General features: G+C 52.5%; 1 long non-coding RNA gene and 1 other non-coding gene across 2 annotated transcripts; both read left to right on the top strand.

Moving 5' to 3' along the window:
• The first annotated feature begins 774 nt into the window (after positions 1–774).
• LOC141576872 (uncharacterized) lies at positions 775–4,579 on the top strand. Its single transcript, XR_012505298.1, has 3 exons — positions 775–1,527; positions 4,076–4,233; positions 4,372–4,579. It is a non-coding gene; the product is annotated as an uncharacterized LOC141576872 (long non-coding RNA).
• Positions 2,928–3,036, top strand: LOC141576882 (U6 spliceosomal RNA). The gene has a single exon (XR_012505308.1). It is a non-coding gene; the product is annotated as a U6 spliceosomal RNA (small nuclear RNA).
• Positions 4,580–4,926: the final 347 nt, after the last annotated feature.

The following is a 4,926-nucleotide window of genomic DNA, read 5'->3' as shown; positions in this document are numbered from 1 at the left end:
CCAGTGGCTCAAAACAGCATTCTGATTTTCTTTTCTCCTGGGGTTTGGTTTTTGATAGGTAGAGGGACAGGGCCCACGCAGGGGTGGGGGTGGGGGGTCACTGTGCCGGAGAAAGGGAGGCGGCTGTGGTGAAATCATCGAGCAGAGGGGATTTCTACGAGAGGGACTCTCCGAAGTGAATGGGGTCCAAGGAGATCAGCAGGGTTTCTGTGTGCTCGTTTGGTTTTGTTCGTGCGTGTGTTTGTTTTTTCTGGACGAGGCCAAAGAACTCTTCAGGTGGAGGTGTGTGTCCAAAGGGTCTGACAGGATGGGAGGATGCGGGGCGAGTCAGTCCATGTGCCCAGAAAGAGAGAGAATCTGTCATAGCTGAGACTCAGGCCTTTTTCAGACCTAGGCCCAGAGAGCAGTTCGGCTCCGAGCATTCACGGAGAAGTTCGCCGCCACCTCAGTCCTGTCCCCCACCCCCGCCCTCCCCCACGCCTCAGCCCCCAGTGAAGGAGGAATCATGAAGTGGCCGCACTTAGGCTAAGCCAATTTTTGGCTTTATGCTTACTGCTTGCTTTTAGAACGATCAGCAAACTCGACTGACCAGACACCGCTCCCAGCTCCAGGCCCACTGTTAAAAACAGCTAAAGTTGTCGATTCTAACTGTTTGATTTGACCTTCCTCTGATCGTTCAACTTGACAATCATGTTTGGCGTCTGAGTCTTTCCCCAGGAAGGGAGTCACGGGAGGATAAGCTCAGGAGAACGACCAGCCCCCTCCCACCCCCCACCCCCCACCCCGAGTTCCTCCGTGGCGCTGGTGCCACCGGGTGAGTCTGACCAGATAAAGAAGGTCACGGGCTGATGACCTACTAGACCACCAGGAGGTCCCATGTTACCAGACACTCATCCAGATTTAGGAGGAAGTTTCATCAGAGACCCTTGTTGATCATGAGCACCTTTTGTGCTCCCGCCTGTTGTGATTCCCTTTCATGCTCCAACCTGTTCGTCCACAGAAGCATGAAACCCCAACCCCAAGACGGGTTCACAGTTTGGAGGGCACTAGCCTGCTGTGAGTCCCCTTTGCCCAGCAAAGCAATCAAGCTGCCTCTTTTCTTCTAAACTCTAAGACCCTGTCTCTGGGTTATTTGGCTCGTCAGGGACGGGGTGGGGGAGGGCGATCTTTCGGCAACACCCGCAGAAGTTTCCCTGAGTGGCAGGAACCAGCGTGGCCCTCAGGCCTCAGCCCCGCAGGCAGGCAGGCAGGCAGGCAGGCAGAGTTGGAGCGACCGTTGGTCCCGCCCCCGCCCGCGCACCACCCCCCCCCGCCCCCGCCGCTGCTTCCGCCGCCGCCCCCGCCGCCGCTTCTGCCGCCGCCGCCGCCGCCGCCGCCGCCGCCGCCGCCGCCTCCCAGGCCTTCTCCACCGATCGGTCCCAAATCGACTGACTGTCTCCTGGAAGCGGGGGCGGGGACGTCAGGAGGATCCATTCGGCAGGGCCTCGTTCAATCGCTTCATTCAAATGCAGAAAGCTCTGTGCTCAGGTCAGAGCCTTTGACTTGGCCTCCGGCTCCTCTCTGTTGAACGGCTTTTGTTCTTTGGTTTCAATTTCCCCACCCTTAGGCCACCCCGTCCCAACTGCACGGAGGGAGGCGGGAGGGAGGGGGAGAATCTCGCCTGGTCTCAGGCCAAAGGAGTCCCCTCCTTTTCCTAATCTGGGTAAACCCCACTACACCGTTTGAGAATCATGGAAGGGCATGGAAGCAGACCTCTGACTTGATAGATTCCTCTGGGATGGGAGACTTTAAAAAAACAAAATTCTTTTTCCCCTGCTTCCAGGGAGGCAGAAAGGAGGGCCAGAGTGTTCCTCTTGCCTCGGGCAGTTCTTTGTTTGTTTCTTTCTTTCTTTTGTTAAATCATTTTTTTTTTCCTTTTTTTCTTCCAGTTTTATTGAGACAGAGTTGACATACAGCAGTGTATACTTTTGGGGGGGGGCGGGGAGAGGAATTCGATTTTATGTATTTATTTTTGACCGGAGGTACTGGGGATTAAACCCAGGACCTTGTGCTTGCTTGCTAAGCACACACTCTACCACTGACCTATACCCTCCCCCTTGGCCAGTTGTGAAGTCCCTTTCATTCAGCATAGTCCATCGGGCACATTTTGGGGCAGCCTACTCTGGACCCCAACATTTCCCTATTCTGTAACTTCCCTGGAAGTTTTACACATTAAAAGCTGGGCTGTTGACTGTGCGTGTGCGTCCATGCGTGCGTGGGTGCGTGCGTGCGTCTGAGCGTGCATGCGTGCGTGTGGTGTGGGGGCAGGAGGGAGGGAATAGTTTCCTAGAGGGCCTGCGTTTCATGGACCCAGTTTCTTAGTTCTGAGAACAGGTCTGTTCAAGGAAACAGTTGTAGTATCTCGTCTCAGGAGGCGGTGGTGTCGATGGGCTTCTGAAGCTAGGCCTAGGGAGCAAGCAGTCAGGTATCGCCTAAGAGGCACTTGTGTGGAAAACCAAAGTACAGCACAAAGGTTAATCATTGGAGCAGATGAGAAACCAGATTCAGGGCCGGGAGTAGGGGGTCAGTCTGGTAGGAGATTTCCACACATCGGGGTCATCGAAACGGCTCGAGCAGTATGAAATGCCTCTGATGATGTCCTGGGGTGTTCGGCTCAACTCTCTGAGCGGCTCCTCCAAAAACAGGCCCTAGGATGGTTTCCACAGGAGCTGTTGTGGCCATTTCTCTGACGTTTACCTCCCGTTGCCCAGCTTCAGTCTGCAGGGCTTCAGGAGACGGAGCATTTTAGTACTCAATGATGCCAAGACAAAAGGGTGAGAGAAAATGGGAAACGTTCGTGGAGATGGTCCTAGGCAGATAGTGGAGGCAACTAGAAGACTTTCAGTCTCCGGGCCGGCTTTCAGGTTGAGACAAAAACCCTAAGGCAAGCGCTTGCTGCCACAGCACATCGACTAACACGGGAACCATCCAGAGAAGATCAGCACGGCCCCTGAACGTGGACGACACACACACATACGTGAAGCGTTCCGTAGCTTTAGTGATGTCAGTCACCCAGAGAAAGACAGATATCCTATGCCATCACTTCTAGATGGGATCTGAAAGTAAGTCAAGACACCCATCCATACATAAATAACTCCATTTTAAAAAGACTCCAAGGAACCTATTTACAAACCAGAAACAGACTGGACTCGCAGACATGGAAAAGAAACCGATGGTTAACACAGGGGACAGGGTAGGGTGGAGGAACGGGGGAGGGCAGAGGGATAAATCAGGAGTTTGGGATTAGCAGATATAAACCACCCTATACAAACTAGGTACACAAGTAGGTCCTACTGTCTAGCACAGGGAACTATGTTCAATAGCTTGTAATAACCTATCCTGAAAAAGTATACGTGTGTGTGTGTGTGTGTGTGTGTGTGTGTGTGTGTGTGTGTGTGTGAATAAGTGAATCACTATGCCGTACGTCATAAATGAACACAACATTGTAAGTCAACTATACTTCCATTGACAGAGAGTTCCTACAATAAACAGGCAGGCAGGCAGGCAGGCAGGCAGGCAGGCAGGCAGGCAGGCAGACAGACACAGACACAGACACAGACACAGACACAGACACACACACACACACACACACACACACACACACACACACACACACACACGCCCCACAGACACAGGGGAACCCTAAGGAAAACGAGTAGCACTAGTATCTCTTATCCATGCATGTCTATCCCAGTTTAATGGAAACCTAAGTTTTTGCCTCCAAGTCAATGATGCTAATAACTCTGCTGCCAAGAATAGAAAAATCCTCACGGAGGATTTCTGAATCCCAGAAGGGTCAGGGAGGGAGAAAAAGAGAAAGGGTTCCATTCTGCTGACAGAGGTATGATAGTTACCATGTGGGTGTCCGCCTCTAAAAGGAAAGGAAGGGGAAAAAACAAAAGTTTATTTTCCCTTGTATCTGAAAAGAAAAAAATTTAAAACTCAATCCTCTTGGAGACAAGAAGTCGTACACACCTCATGTCACTGATTCTCCTCCTCCACCTCCTCCTCCTCCTTCCTCTACTTCTTCTTCTAGTCTATACCTCCCATGGATTCTGACGACCTTGCCTGATGATGGCGGGTGATGGGGGCAGAGATCGATCCTTCTGAGAAGTAAGTTGGCAAGCGCTTTAGTGAAGCCTCGTAGGATTTACCCAGTGAAGCGAGTGCCTTCGTCCCTGGAGGCTGCGGAAAGTATGTCCCCAAGTCACATACGCATGTGTTTGTCTTTTGTTGTCGTTGTTGTTGTTGTTGGTGGTGGTGGTGGTGGTGGTGGTGGTGTGTGTGTGTTTGTTTGTTTGTTTATTTGTTTGTTTGTTTGTTTGTTTGTAGCAGTGTCCTGGCCATGCTGAGGGCATCAGGCTTGCAGCGGGGGAAGGAAGGCTTCAACCCCTTTGGAAGTCATACCTACCATCCCAAGAACGTCTGGATGACCCCTACTATGTGGCAGTTGAATGGGGGCCAGTTACTGGGGTTCAGCGGGTCCAGAGAGAGGAGGTCTGAGGCCTCTGGGGACAAAAAGTTTGTACGTATGTATGTATGTATGTATGGCCAGTTGACTGTTTTTGCGGTCCTATAGGAATCTTCCTGCCCCTGTCTATTGAACAATGGGAGTCATCTTCCAAGTGCCCTGACACCAGACACCACGGTGGGTGAAGGAATGCGGGTGGGGTGGGGTGGGGGTGGGTGGGGGAGGTCATCCAGGGAGCTGGGAGAAACCGAGCACGTCCGTGGGTCGGTGGGTCGGCCTGTCGGATGGTCGCCATGCTGGGTTTCCCCTAACCCAGGCCATTTGCCGAATGGACAGAACAGACTGGGGCCACGTGTGCCACCCACCCTCTTTCCGGAGGCTGTGGTCCACTGTGTTTGCATGAAAGTCAGTGAAGG

Source organism: Camelus bactrianus, unplaced genomic scaffold (genome assembly GCF_048773025.1).
Source record: "Camelus bactrianus isolate YW-2024 breed Bactrian camel unplaced genomic scaffold, ASM4877302v1 HiC_scaffold_42, whole genome shotgun sequence".
NCBI lineage: Eukaryota > Metazoa > Chordata > Mammalia > Artiodactyla > Camelidae > Camelus > Camelus bactrianus.
Note: the sequence above shows the minus strand (reverse complement) of the source record. Positions and strands in the feature narration are given on the sequence as shown.